This window comes from Myxine glutinosa, chromosome 14, assembly GCF_964187855.1.
Source record: "Myxine glutinosa chromosome 14, kmMyxGlut1.1, whole genome shotgun sequence".
Lineage (NCBI taxonomy): Eukaryota > Metazoa > Chordata > Myxini > Myxiniformes > Myxinidae > Myxine > Myxine glutinosa.
The window spans coordinates 68,113,715-68,129,021 of NC_136274.1; the positions used below are offsets into that span (position 1 = coordinate 68,113,715).

At 51.1% G+C, this 15,307-nt stretch overlaps 1 long non-coding RNA gene across 1 annotated transcript; it reads right to left on the minus strand.

Moving 5' to 3' along the window:
* Positions 1 to 9,905: 9,905 nt before the first annotated feature.
* Positions 9,906 to 15,099, minus strand: LOC144888842 (uncharacterized). The gene is made up of 2 exons (XR_013621404.1): positions 13,774 to 15,099; positions 9,906 to 13,743 (listed from the first exon to the last, which is right to left on the minus strand). It is a non-coding gene; the product is annotated as an uncharacterized LOC144888842 (long non-coding RNA).
* Between the last annotated feature and the right edge of the window lie 208 nt (positions 15,100 to 15,307).

Here is a 15,307-nt window from a genome sequence, read left to right on the forward strand (position 1 = left end):
AGCGAGGGGTACCGGTGAACGGTTAGACAATAAATTTGCGGGGTTGGACAGTAAATTTGAGGGGTTAGACAATAATTTTAAGGGGTTGGACAGTAAATTTGAGGGGTTAGACAACGGGATAAAAGAGGTGAAGAATGGGTTAACGGGGGTGGAAAATAGAATGGCTGCCCAGGAGAATCAGATAGAGGGGGTGAAAAATGGGTTAAGGGGGTTAGAAAACACAATGGACGACAAATTGCGGGAGATAGGGGAGCAATCCGCCCAGGAATTCAAACAAATGGGGAACCAGATAGAGGAGGTGAAAATCGGGTTAGAAGGTAAATTGGATGCTCAGAGGGATGAATTGGAACAGATGAGGGCGGCATCTACCAAAGAGATGGGAGAAATGAAGGAGGAAATACGACGAGGTGTAAGCGAGGAGGTCTCGGGGGTACGTGTGGAGGTAAAGCGAGGTGAGAAGCATATGGAGAAAGAGGTGAGGAATAATACGGCTAGGTTACAGGGGGGGCATAGAAGATCTGACGCAGGAGGTGGAACAGCTGACAGTGGGACAAAAGGAACTAGTGGACCAAGTGGAAAAGAACACTGCAATAATCGGGGGGTTAAAAGCGACACAAAAAGACATCAAGAACGAATTAATAGCGACACAGAAGGAATGTCAGATGGTACATGAGGGGTTGACGAAGAGGTTGGAAGAGGTGACAGAAGTAATGGAGACGAAGGACCGAGAGGTGAGGACGCACATAGAAACGGTTAAAGTGGCGTTGGAGGAAGAGATAGAGGGGGCGCACCGGGAGATGAAGGAGGTAAAGGAAAAATTAGAGGAGGTGGAAGAAGGGGTGATTGAAATTCAGAAGAGACGAAGGGAAGCTGAGAAAGAGATAAAGGAGGAAGTAATGGAATTGGTACAAGGTCTGTGCTCGAATCATGATGGTGTGCTTGCTAACCAAATAAAGAGTTTGCAGGTGGCAGAGGAGGTGCGGAGACGAGGTGCCAAGGTGAGTGGCGATATATTCGGAAATGTATATGATGTGAGGGGAGCTTCAGTCGGCTTGGGGGGTGGTGTAGACCCGGGTGTTCGTGAGGGACCAATGGTGAGATGTATGACTGGTCCGGAGTGTATGGACAGAGGAGGTGTGCAAGGAGGTCTGGCTATGGGGAGTGAGGGGGTGCTGGTGAGCAAGGGTGTGCGGGTATGGAGTGGGTAGCGGGTTGCGGAAGGGCGGCCCAGGCATCGACACCAGGAGGGGTCGTGTTTGGAGGGACGGGGGATGCGCGGGAGCCCCCCGGGAATAGCGTACTGTGGGAGCCCGAACGGTTTGGTCCCGCGTTGATCCCGCAAGGAGTGACGCGCGGGGTCCGACCTTCGGGCGCCCACAAGGTCCCACTCGCGCCGTATGACGGGAAGAGTGATTTGAGGGCGTACCTGGCGCAGTTTGAGTACGTGTGTAAAGGCAACGGTTGGAATCCGGACGAAGGTGGAGTACACCTGTTGGGGGCACTGCGCGGTGCGGCAGCGGAGGTGCTGACAGCTTTACCACCGGGTGCTCTCACCCTGCCAGCTCTCCGTGCGGCTTTAATTAATCGTTTCGGCATTGAACAGCAAAGCGAGCTTGTTAAAGCTCAACTTGCGCAGCGAAAACGCAAGCCCCAGGAGACCATCGGGGAACTTGCTCATGATATTCGCCGCGCAGTGGGAATTGCACACGCGGACATGGCAGCGAGTTCCCAGGAAAGCCTGGCGCTGGATCACTTTATCCAGGCCCTTCCGGATCTGGAGCTCCGACAACAGCTCGCCATGTGGCGCCCGCAGACCATGAGTCAGGCGGCCGACACTGCAGCCCGTTGGGAAGCAGCGAGGCCCCTGGCCCGGGGAGGCGAGCGCCACGCGGTGGCGGTGCGTCAGGTAGGGCCCGTGATGGGGGGCGGCCCCCCTAGGGGGCCCGCCCCCGACGGGGGCCCTGACCTGGAGAGCATGGTCCGGAGGTTGGTGGATCGGCGCCTAGCGGGACCTGGACCATGGCAGGCGGCTCCAGCGGTGGCACCCGGTAGTGCACGACAAAGTACCCCAATTCGGACATACAGGGGGGGAAATTCGGAATACCAGAGGCAAGCACCTTACCAGGTAAGGTGTTATAATTGTGCTCGGTTGGGTCACCGTGCGTGGGAGTGTCGAGCTCCGCGCCGGGATGTTCCCCGCCAACCGATGCCCTCAACTCTGCCCCGTATCGATCGGCCTAGCCGACTTCAGACACCCCCCCCCCCCCCCCCCCCCCGCCAGGGCCCGGGAAACTAGAACGTGCCGGGCATGCAGGGCGGTGTTCGGCAGTAGGGGATGGAGAGGAGCCCTCGTTGACGCGACAGGTCATTCATTGTGGCCAAATTGGAACAGGTAGTTTGACAATTCGGTGCAAAATTGCCGGCGTGGGGGTAGACGCCGTGGTGGACACGGGAGCCAGCGCCACGATCATAAGCCCCGTGATCCTTAATTCGAGTGCAGACGGCTGGGGTAAAATCCAGCGTCTGGAAAACCATAGTTTGCAGTTGGCTACCGGGGCAACGGCTCCGAACATAGGGCGTGGTTTTGTGACCCTCAAGTTGGGATCGGTAAAGCAAGAGATAGCTGATAGAGGTTTGGGTGGCGGAGGTGTGCGACCCATGCTTAATAGGGTTGGATTTGTTGACTGCAAGCGGTTGTAAAATCGACTTGAGCCGGGGGATCCTGCGATGGGGAGTGGAAGAGATACCATTGGAGGGGGTGAGCACGGCCGAAAGGGTGGAGCTGGAGGCTCCTGAGGCCGTGACCATCCCTCCGGGGCCGAGGCCATAGTGCCGGCCCGATGGTCAGCTCGCCCGACATGGCAGGAGTCCTGCGGCCTGGTCGAACCGGTGGCAGCGCGATCCATACCTGGTTTAATCGTGGGCCGCACCCTTGTAAAAACGGACGGGCCGGTGGTGGCCGTCCGAGTAATTAACATTAGTACAGAACCACGCACTATAGTGAGGGGCACGAAGGTAGCTGGCTGCACCCCAGTTAGAGAAGTCACGTCAGTGAGAGGCGAGAACGTCCAGCCGAGCCGGCCCCAGGGGGAGCCTTCAATAAGTTCTAGGAATTGGCCCGATCCCATTTGCGAGATGGTAAATCGAAGTAGCATAGAGTTGGGAGGTACCCAGAGGGAGGCCTTACACAAACTGGTTGGGTCCCATTTGGACCTCTTCTCCTTGTCCACCGAGGATATTGGACGTACGGGCCTGGTGAAACATCAGATCCACACCGGTGAGGCCCGGCCTATTCATCAGGCCGCCCGACGGCTCCCTTGGATCAAGAGGGCGGAAGCTGACGAGCAGGTTGAAAAATGCTCGACGCAGGCGTGATCGAGCCCTCGGGAAGTCCTTGGATGTCACCTGTTGTGCTGGTCAAAAAGAAAGATGGGACCACGCGGTTCTGCGTGGACTATCGCCAGCTAAACAACGTGACACCCAAGGACTCATATCCCCTGTCAATAATTGATGACACCCTCGATGCCGTTGCGGGCTCAAATTGGTTCACAACTTTGGACCTCAAGAGTGGGTATTGGCAGGTGAAGATGGATCGGACAGGGAAGGAGAAAACGGCATTTTCCACAGGTAAGGGGCTGTATCAGTTCACTGTGATGCCGTTTGGTTTGTGTAACGCCCCCGCCACCTTTGAGAGATTAATGGAGCATGTGCTAGGCGGCATGCCATGGCAATCATGCCTGGTATACCTGGATGACGTCCTAGTACATGCCAAGACCTTCCCCCAGGCGTTAGCTAATTTGGACCAGGTGTTCGGGTGCCTCAGACAGGCAGGGTTGAAACTGAACCCGAGTAAGTGCACCTTGTTTGCAAGAGAGGTGGCCTATCTAGGTCACGTGATCGGCCGCGAGGGGGTAAAAACGGACCCAGACAAAATTAAAGTGGTAGAGGAGTGGCCCGCACCACGTACCATCAAGGAGGTGCGGGGATTTTTGGGACTCTGCTCCTACTACCGGCGCTTTGTGGCGAAATTTGCGGAGTTGGCCCGTCCCCTCCACCAGCTTACGGAGAAGGGGACACGATTTAATTGGACAAGGGAGTGCCACAAGGCCTTCCTAAAATTGAAGGGGTGTTTAACATCCGCACCCCTTCTAGCTTACCCCACGAGCGACGGGACATTTACCCTGGACACGGATGCGAGCCAGGAAGGATTGGGCGCAGTTTTGTCTCAGACACAGGAGGGCATGGAGAGAGTGATTGGTTATTATAGTCGGGCCTTAAGTAGGCCCGAGCGAAATTATTGTGTAACTCGCAAAGAGTTATTGGCTATGCTGGCTGCCATGAACCATTTCCACCCGTACCTGTACGGGCGGAAATTTTCGGTTCGAACTGACCATTCCTCCTTGCAATGGCTCCTTCGGTTCAAGGAACTGGAGGGCCAAATTGCAAGGTGGTTGGAAAAGTTGCAGCAGTACGATTTTAATGTGACCCATAGGGCCGGGAAGGCCCATGGTAATGCAGACGCACTCTCTCGGCGTCCTTGTCTGGGGGAAAACTGCAAATTTTGTGCGAGACACGAGGAGAGGGAGCAATTGGGCGATTCTGCCCCGATTCTCGTCGTCCGGGCAACCCGGGTGAGAGGGCCAATTTTGCCACTAACCGCAGATGAAGAATTTGGAACTTTGGCGTGGAGCACGGCCCAGCAGGAGGATCCCGTTTTGGGGCTGGTGTTCAAATGGGTCAAATTGGGGCAAAGACCAAAGGGGGAAGAGGTCACCCCCCTCGGGGCGCAGACAAAGGCGTATTGGGCTCAGTGGCAGACCCTGGAATTGAAAGGCAACATCTTATATTGCAAGTGGGTGGAGGTTCCCTCTGATAGAACTTCCTGGCTGGTGATAGTCCCAGACAAATTCAAAAACATCATCTTACAACAGGTGCATGGTACCCGCTCCGGCGGCCATTTGGGCAGGACAAAGACAACATCTCGGGTCCGCCGGAAGTTCTATTGGGTTAATATGGGGCGCGACATACAGGACTGGTGTCGGAGATGCGACGCTTGTTCTGCCAAAAAGGGACCAGCACGGAGGATGAGGGCCCCCCTTCAATTACACCAGGTGGGGGCCCCCCTTGAGCGGGTGGCTATGGATATTCTAGGACCGCTGCCCCACACCCGCCAAGGTAATAAGTATATCCTCGTTGTAATGGACTATTTCACCAAGTGGCCGGAGGCCTACGCCCTCCCCAACCAAGAAGCCGGGGTTGTAGCGCAGGCCTTCGTGGAAGGATTTGTATGTCGGCATGGGATTCCACAGGAGCTGCACACCGATCAGGGTCGAAATTTTGAGAGCCAATTACTAAAAGATGTGTGCAGACTCCTGTCAATTCGGAAAACCAGGACCACGCCCTTGCGGCCACAATCTGACGGGATGGTGGAACGGTTCAACAGAACATTGGTACAACAACTGGCATTGTTCACCACCACCCGTCAGGATGACTGGGACGAACATCTCCCGTACCTGTTAATGGCCTACCGAACTAGCCAGCACGGGGCCACCGCATGCAGTCCAGCGTTGCTTATGTATGGGCGGGAGTTGCGGGCTCCCGCCGACTTGCTATGCGGTCCCGTGCCAGACACCACGGATACACCGCCGAGGGAGGGTTACGCACGTCACCTGGAGGAAGGCATGGAGCGGGTCCATGCCTTCGCCCGCCGCCAGCTCCATCTGGCGGGGGCCAAGATGAAGCGCAGGTACGACGACCGGAGCCAGGGGAGTCAGTACGCTCCGGGGATGAAGATTTGGTTCTTTAATCCCCGGATGTGGAAGGGTAGGTGCCCAAAACTCACCTCCCCCAGGCAAGGCCCAGGAGTCGTCCTGTCGCAAATCTGTGACGTGGTCATTAAGATCAAAATGGGGCCACGGGCCCCCCCTCGGATCGTCCATGCCGACCGGATAAGACCTTATGCCGGCGAGCAGGCGCCCTCGTGGATCGCCTCAGCTCTAGATGCCGAGGCAGGACCCAGTACCTCTTGCGACGGGGGCTCGTAGCGTCAGAGGACTGGGGGGGATGGTAGTGGGAGATACCCGATGTGGTGGGATGGCAACTCTGCCATCTCTCACAGCGGGGGCAAAGGAGCACTAGTTATGGGGTTTATGGCAGTGAAAACTAGCCTGGGAGGGTTAGGATATTGTGTGTAGGGACCTAGAAGATGACCTTAGGTTAAGTTAAGGTTAGGTAGTGACAATGATACCTGTAGTGGGGATGCAGGTAGATTAGTTGGATGATAATGACGAGGGAGCGCAATAGTTTAAAGGGGCGACTGGGAAGCGCAAGTTCCAGAGGGGAGTAGTTAGATGAGATGATGCCGTGTGTGAGGATCGAAAGTGTATTGAGCAGGGTATGAGTAAATGATTGTGAGTGTGAGTTGTATTGAGATTGCACAGGTGTGCAACTGGACAGGTGTATGGAGCAGTGTATAAGTGAGTGATGGTGATGTGTGTGGTGTTGACCAAATGGTCCAGGAAGGAAGGAGGGTGCAGGTGGCACCAGGTGAGATTGCACAGGTGTGCAACTGTAGGTGAATGGAGAATGGTTGTGTGAAATACATGGAGTGTGGAATATATGGAGTATTGGAATGGATGGTAGTGGAGTGAGTATGGTGGAAACTGGGGAGTGGAGTGGATGGTGCTAAGGTGTGGATGGGGGAAAGGAGAATGGACCCCCATCACGAATACCCGGGGAGGGTAGTGTAAGTGTTAGGTAGAGGGTATAGGTAAATTGTGGTTGGATATTGGCATCTGTGGTGCGTGGTGGAAGAATGGTGATTGGATGGGTGCATTAGTGTTGTGGAAATGGCTGGGTGTGTAGCCTGTTAGTGTGTGTAGTTGGTTGGGCACTCCACCACTGTGAGGATGTCGGCCAGGTGAGGCCGCAGGTGGGCTCTGGGAGCCGGTAATTGTTGTGGATGGGGCCGGAGGATCCGGAGGACGGACCCGGGTAGCCCAGTGCCAGAGGGCACCAAGGGGTGACAGAGCCAGGAGGGGCCTTCCCCAATTAGATAGGTTAGGGTGAGGAGCTAGGTAAGCTCGGAGGCAACTACAGTGGTGGAGGTGTGCAGGTGGGTAGGCCTGCTGGGAGAGCTACACGCCCCAGTCCTGAAATTGTGCAAGGGCACAGGGAGTTGCATCGGGAGAGTGGGACCCCAAATTGAGAAGCACCACAGTTTGGTCAATGGGAATTGGTTTTTAGAACCCATAGTGTAAGTTGGTCAATGGATTGGCAGGGAAAGACCCCGGGTAGTGTAAAGTGTGTTAATGTCATTTAGAGGATAGTTAGGATTAGGAATCTCCTCGCACCATCTACATCCACTCACCTGGGATGACGTACCTCCACACCATGCCATGTTTTTATTATTTTGTGCAGATGTTTGGAATGTGAGACGCATCATGACGTGGGTGTGACATTGTGCCGTTGTTCCATCTCTTCCTCCTTATGAGGATTGATGATGAATTGGGTGATGGCAAATTTTGATTAGTGGGATTGTGGTGACGAATTTGGTGTAGGAGAAATATGGGGAAGTCGTGACATTAGCAACGAATTTGTAAAGGTGTAGATTTTGTAAATATGGGGTAAGGGCAAGGGTAGAGTAGGTGACAGGGGGTGTGACGTACGGTAGGGACGAGCTTTTCTCCGCTCCGTCTCCATACGCACCTCGCCTTGCATTGCCTTTATTGATGTGTACCCTTGTGACCTTACCCCTCGCTCATCTGTCTTTTCCCCCTTTTGTCTCCCACGTGAGGACTGTGCGCCACTGGGCGCCGAGGGGAGCGTGCGTGAGTCCGCCATTGGGCGCCCGAACCTCTCGCAACCACAGCTGTCTGCATCAATGCACCACCTTATGGACCACATGTCAGTGGCTGAGCACCACTTATGGACCCCATGGGTTGGGGCATGGCCCCTCTGCTGGAACCGGCCATGAAGGCCCGATCTTGCTGGCGGATCTTGGCCACAGGGCACCGATGCCCCACAGGTGAACCATACATAGTCGGCCCCCTGTGGGCCATAAATAAAAGAAATGGACACGTTGGGTGCATTGTATTTTATTGCAAATAGGCCACCAGCAAAGAAGATTACAACACCTGGAAGATAGCATTAGCCAGCAGAGGGAGCCGAAGAGCAAGAGACCACCAGCAGGGTTTGTTTGGTTATTTTTATTGAGAATTGTAGTGACTGTGCACCGATTGGTGCTTGAGGGTGCTTTGGTGCATTTTTGGGTGCTTTCATGGTGCATCGATGCAGGGCAGACTGTCTCCCCCCCAAAAGAACAATCACAGGTCCTGGGTTGCGTTTTGTAAATAAAGGAGCCATTGTAAATAATGCGCCCCCACCGTAAATGTATAGTTTGAAGACCATTCCGCAATTCGGTTAGCTGTGGGCGTGAATCTGTTAGGCAGGGTGCAATGGAGCAGCGGGACATATTGATTTATGTTTTAAAACGGTCGCACTCAGGGTCAGGTTAAATGTAGAGGGAACTACACCTACGTGCCACACTAAAAGCTAAAGTTCATAGGCCGGGACGTGCCTAAGGGGAGGATGGTGCAGTGTTGTGGATATGAGAATGTTTTTTTATTTTATTTGTTGTGTAATGAATTGTTGTAAAATGTCACCCTCCTTCCAGCATTTGTTGTTGTATAAAGGTCAAAGGGCGTTCCCGTAGTTAATTCCATAAAACATACACGAAGGACACCATATATCCCTGTTCAGTAGTTATATCCTTATTATGTGTATTAGTGTAAGGCTGTGTCTTCCATTAATTTAAATACTCCATTGCACCAAGTGAAATAAGAGTAGATCCCCTTTCATTCACATTCCCCTTCCAACAATTGCCAACTGTTCCCTCCGCGACTCCATTCGCCACGAGGTCGGCTTGGAGAAGAAGGGGGAGGAGCTGCCGACTCCTGGGCGTGCCCACCTATCATCATCAAGGGCGGAGCCAGAGGGCCGTGCCGACCAATCAGGGCCGAGGCGAGCTGACCGATGGGCGTGTCCTGGACACCAGCGGCTTGATCGCCTGAGGCGCTATATAGAGCGTGCTCGAAAGCAAGAGAGGAAGTTGTTGTTGGACTAAGCAAGAGAGGAAGTTGTTGTTGGACGAAGCAAGAGAGGAAGTTGTTGTTGGACTAAGCAAGAGAGGAAGAGTTGCATTAAAGAGTTGGACTAAGCAAGAGAGGAAGTTGCTGGACTGGGTTGGACTAAGGAGGAGGGAGGAGATCAGAACACAGATGAGCCTGAAGAGAGTCCTGGAGTTTGTGAGAGAGAAAGAGAGAACCCGTCACGCCGGACCCCCCACCAGCAGCGTTGGCTCCACCAAGCAGCTCCGACCCGTTACCCCGCGCACACGACAGGATCGGTGGCATCGGCGGCCGTCGAGGTCCAGCCCGACGTCCCGTGCGGGATCAAGCTCCAGCCAGCTCCGTGCCTTCCTCCCCCTCCAGCCACCCACCTCCTTCCAGCCAATCCACTCTGCAATTCCCCGTGTGAGTCCGTCTTTGTTTTCTTCTGGCCAGGGTATAAGTTAAGCCTGTTTAGATAAGCTAGCAAATTTCACTGTGTCACCTTTCCTCTTCTGTATTTTATTTTATTATCCTTCCTTCTCCTTGGTTTCTTTGATTGTGTAAATAGTAGGAATAAATTTAGTAGCATTTCCAACCTTTTTGCTCTGGTGGTCTTCTTCTTCACATCCTTCGCTTTAGTCTTTTCCCCATTGAATATCTGTGGCGCGATTCAGCCAACGTTCAGGAATCGGGTTAGTCGGGGTAACTGTTCGGGCGCGGCGGCCATCCGCTCGGCAAACAACATCCTCGCCGCGGTCCCGTAACAATATATATATTACCCGTAACCACAAACAGTTTGAAATGACGCAGCTTTATTAAAAACCAACTTATACAGATCCGGAGGAGACAGACATCTACAGCAAGAACCAGCTTCATGCCACGTCTAGCCTTCCTGAAGCACATTGATTCGCAGTCCGTATAAATAGGGACAAGTTTATCAGAAAATCTCCGAGAGAACAAAGCGACTGGCGAGAGTCCCTCACCGTCATCCCTAGCCCCCACCGTCATCCGTCCCTTATCTGGACCAGATGTTTCTCTGGGCTCCGAGAAAACAGAAAATATAACTCATTAAAGGGAGGGTGCATTCTTTGGCTTCGATAAGGCCATAAAATATATGGGTTTGTTCAAATGAGTAATTCAAAGCATGTTTATACAGAGTCAAGCGTCGCTGTGATTAATACAAAATATATATGGTTTTAACGATAGGTTTATGTCTGCAATCTAATCATTCTACTAGCGTTACACAAAATCACGCGCATGTGAGCGTGATTTTACGACCGGCCTTATCTAGCCTCGAAAAAGCACACGTATACAATTGTCCAGCACGACCCAAGCGAGCCTTTCCTCATTTTAAACTAAAACGAAGCAAAAACCTTTTATTAACTTTATGAAAATAGCATATAAGCAACATTAAAATCATAACATATTATTCAAGACGTTTTATACAGAATTCTTAGCAATAATGAATCTACGACTTGACATTCCTTCCTCTTGTCTCGTCGAGACAAAGTATCTTAAGAGACAACGTGCCACATCGGGCTTTATTGAAAGACAATCGTGTAATGCGGGTATCTCCCGAGGGCATACCGTGCGCCCATAGCGCCTCGCCCGTGCATTTAGGGAACGTGTCGTGTGGTGCGTGCTTTGAACCTGAGGGCTCAGAACATGAAAGTCCATTAACGTTTCGGATCCACAACGAAGACGTCTGGTCCAGATGAGGTTCTGCCCCGCCAGAGGGCCCACAACCTCCCCTGCGGAACTTGCTCCCCCCACCCTTTGCAGACGCAGTCCTTGCAGATCTTCGAAGTTAATCAACGGTCATGCCCATGAGGTCCCTCACGTGCTGCTGTTCTGGGGAATACAAAATGTCGTCAGTATCTTGTGTCTCAATTTCCTGATCAGGGTACAGAGCGTAAAAATCCGATTCACTTGAAGCATTTGAACTTAAAACATTTGGAGAAAAGAGAGGGACTTCCTTTATGTCAAAGTCTCCCATGGGCGCCTGGTCGGCTTGCGGGTCTAGGACATCCGCGTCGGGTCCCTCGACCGCCAGACCCAGTGTCGCAATCAGATCCATAGTTGGGTCGGAAGGGGGCGTGCAGCTGTCAGCTTGTAATACATAAGAGGCGTTAGCCAGTACACGCAAGGGGTTTTCAGCACAAGTATCACAGTCATCACAAACATCCATACAGGCAGCAGCCAGTTCCCACATGGGATCCACACAAGTATCACAGTCGTCACAAAATTCAATACAATTTTCTGGAGCGTTGGTCGCAACTGCCTTGTTGAAGGACCCGTTCAGGTCGACGGCCTCTGTGGTCAGAGCCATAGTCGTTGTCGGCGGCTTCTTCACTTTCCATCCTGTAAAATACTTTCTCATACAGAGGAGGACTAGAGATTTCATTAGTGCCCCCCAAATTACTACCCCGATTATCACAGCCAGTGCGGTCAATAACCACTTCACTATGGTGCCCGTCCATCCCCGGAACCAGTCAGTGAGCCAGCTAAATGTATAAGAATTTTCGCGCGCGATCCGATCGATCGTCAGGGCGTGGCTAGTTTCCCTTAGTCTCACTATTGCGGCTGACACTCCTTCAGATGGATCGGGTATGTAAGTGCAACATTTTCCCTCTATAATTCCGCATACCCCTCCTTTCTCTGCCAAGAGCATGTCCAAAGCCACCCGATTCTGCATCACCATTGTACGCATGTGAATCACCGTATCCAATAGTATGTCATGAGCCGTAGCGGTGTCGTTTGCCACCTTTTCTAGGGCCAAAGCCAATTTATCTATCCAGAAGCTATCCATGACTGTGCCCGCTCCTGGGAAGAAGAAACCAAACACCTTTTCCCATAGACTCCCGTGTAGTTTAGTGGTTCCATCTTCGTTCATGACTGACCTCTTATAACGCCTGTCCAAGGACTTTGGGTCTAGCTCATCCAGTATCTCAACGTCAGGAAGGACTGAACCCAGATAACATGTGCCCCCCCAATTATTTGGTAAATAGGGGTAAGCCTTGTCGCCGCATATAAACATTGTCCCATGGGGTGGGACCAGGTGGGTGGATAAGCACTGGAGTCCCTTTACCACCCCATTAATCCTACTAACCCCCCTAGAGAATGTTATAGCCGTTATGTTGTGGTTGTGTTTATCTTGCAGTACTATTTGTAATGTAATCCCCGAGCTCCCTTGTCCCAGCTTCCCGGGGAGAGTGTAGGCGCATTCTGATTCTCCCATACGCAAGTGGCCGGAACCCTGGAGGCAGACCCTCCCTTTCTGTGGTTTGACCCAGACGGGGGCAGGCCTCTCGGCCACATGGGCAATCATTGACGGGCGATAATTAAATTGTCGATTGCAACTCTTGCCGTTGTCAACCCCTTCTCTTTCCAGCGTGGTGACTAAACATGGGGAATCGATAGGTTGTGAGCAGAGGTCATTGAGGGACAAGGGTAGCACTATCATGTGTATTCCTGTGGTGCCTGCTTGGGGAAAGCGCATGCACGACCAGCAGTGTGTCCTATTTTGAATTGTTGCCACCTCCCTGGCCACTTTCCAATATGTGTTTTCACCCTTCTTTGGGGCCTTATTCTGGGGTTGTGGCGTGAGTATGTATTCGATGCATGGTATGTAGTTCTTTTCGCCACCGGCCGCGCCAGGGGTCCAGACGCTGCACCGGACCTGCATGGTCATGTCTTTCCCTAGGCGCGTGCGTGTTTGTAGCTTAAAATCAGGGGTTCCCCATTGGTATCCTGGTTGGGCCAAGGTCTTAATGCTAGCTTGCCCGTCTTCCCGGAACTCTCGTTGCTTTTGTAGTACCATGCCAACGCGTCCAGGCCCTGCCGACAGTGCTAGCCAATTTATGTTCACCCAATTTGTGTGCAGGGCTTTCTGTTCGAAACATGGTAGTGATACTCTTTGTCCCCATGTTACGGTGAGGTGTCGGGTTTCGTTTTCGCATCTATTGGAATCGGAGTTTCCCCTAGCTGCTGTCGCTATCAATAGTATTGTACCTATGATTAGGCCCATCCTTACTGTGGTTGCTGTGGTGTAGTGTCTGGTGCTTGTATGGCCAACTTACAGTGCGTGGCGTGGATCCACGAAGTCTTGCCCTCGCAAAAGACTGCCGTTGGTGTAGTCAGCAACACCTGGACTGGTCCCTTCCACCTTGGTTCCAAGGCGTTCTTGCAGGTGAAGTGCTCCACGAACACCTGGTCTTTTTCCTCTGGTGGAACACCTGGTCCACAAGTCTCCTGGGAACGCCTGGTCTACAGGTCTCCAATTCATAGATTCAATTCATTCAATTCATAGTTTCATAGAACACCTTTTCTCCAATTTCCTAATCCACTTTTTTCAAGTGGATCCAATTTTATCCAATATTCAATTTTTAAATTCAATCCCATTTAATCCAGTCCAATTCAAATTAAATTCAATCCTTCTCTCAGCATCCCATTACCTGTTTCCAACATCAATAAAAATAAAATTATAAAATTAATAAAAATCAATCATCTCAAATCTCAAATCAAATCAAAAAATCAATCAAAATCATAAAAAATCAATAAAATAATAAAAATAAACGAAAATTACTTCAGCTAGAGTTTCAACTAGAATTAACACAAACAAACCACCATTAACCTCCATTAACACAAACAAACCACCATTAACCTCCATTAACACAAACAAACCACCATTAACCTCCATTAACCTCCCCCTATTATTTATTTATTTTCACGAATAAACAAATAATAGAAATAACCTGGTCTACTTCCAATTTCAATTCTGGTCAGTTCTGGTGTCTGGTCACACACAATGTTTTCCTCACCCACTGTGATTCGCTCAAAATAGATTCTCACTGTTATGTCTGAAATTCGTCTCATGAAAACCCATTCAAGAGTCCGGTGTAACAGACAGCCAAACACATAGACACGCCGAAGACCCCAGGGTACCCATCAAACTAGCTTGTCCCCAGATCCACAACACAGCGAAACATGTAACTTTACTAAAACTAGAACGGGCACTCGGTAGAGCGCATACCTTCGCCGCAGCTACTTTTGTTGCCAAAATAAAAGACTACAAGATCTGTGTAGCAAAGCCACACCTACGTTGTCATGCGGGAAGATTTGTTTCAAATTAAACCATTCTATCCCACCAAAAGTTTGATATTGTAATCACATCCATGACCTTTTCATGACCTTGACCTTTGACCCGATCGATTCCAAAATCTAATCAAATGGTTCCCGGATAATAACCTATCATCCCACCAAATTTCATGCGAATCGGTTGAATACTTTTTGAGTTATGCGAATAACATACACATACACACACACACACACACACACACAGACATACAAATAAATACACAGCGATCAAAACATAACCTTCCGCTTTTGCGAAGGTAATAATCACTTACTCATAACTAATACTCATAATAACTCATAATTACTTATGTAATTACTCATGCCAATACTTACTTAAAATAATGTAATATCCCAATCTTCACCCCCTATGCAAATCGAAGCACCCCGGACAATCCACAACCAATATCAACCACTGTAGCCGCCTTCCCGACTCCAGGCAGCCACACGCAGCCACATACATCTCAATCCACGTCACACAAGACAACAGCCAACGAGTGTGTCCACCACACAGAAACCTTTGGCAATGCAACAACCGAACCCCCAGACAACCAACAACAAAACCCAATCCATCTCCATGGCTCATCAAGCAGTTCCAACTTAATCCAGCTTCACATACCGATTTCCCCAAAAACTCGTGAAACTTCACCCCCATTCTGGAAAAACCCTGGACTAAACCCTGACACCCTAAATAACTTCAGACCCATCTCCAACCTACCCTTTCTGTCAAAAGTTTTGGAACGTGCTGTGGCCACTCAACTCAAACATCACCACTCTGCCAATAACCTGTATGAAACATCCCAATCCGGATTCTGCTCCAGCCACAGTACTGAAACTGCTCTCCTCAAAATCACCAGCGACCTTCTCTCTCCTCTGACGCCGGCAACCTCAACATTTTCATCCTCCTCACCTCAACGCCTCCTTTGACATCATCAATCACACCATCCTCCTCACCCTGTTTAGACCAGCTTGTGCCTATTAAACCCAAATCAGTTCACTCCCAAGCCTACAAGGACCACCTACAGCACTGCAAAGATGTCCTCTACTCCACCTACTACTCTCAA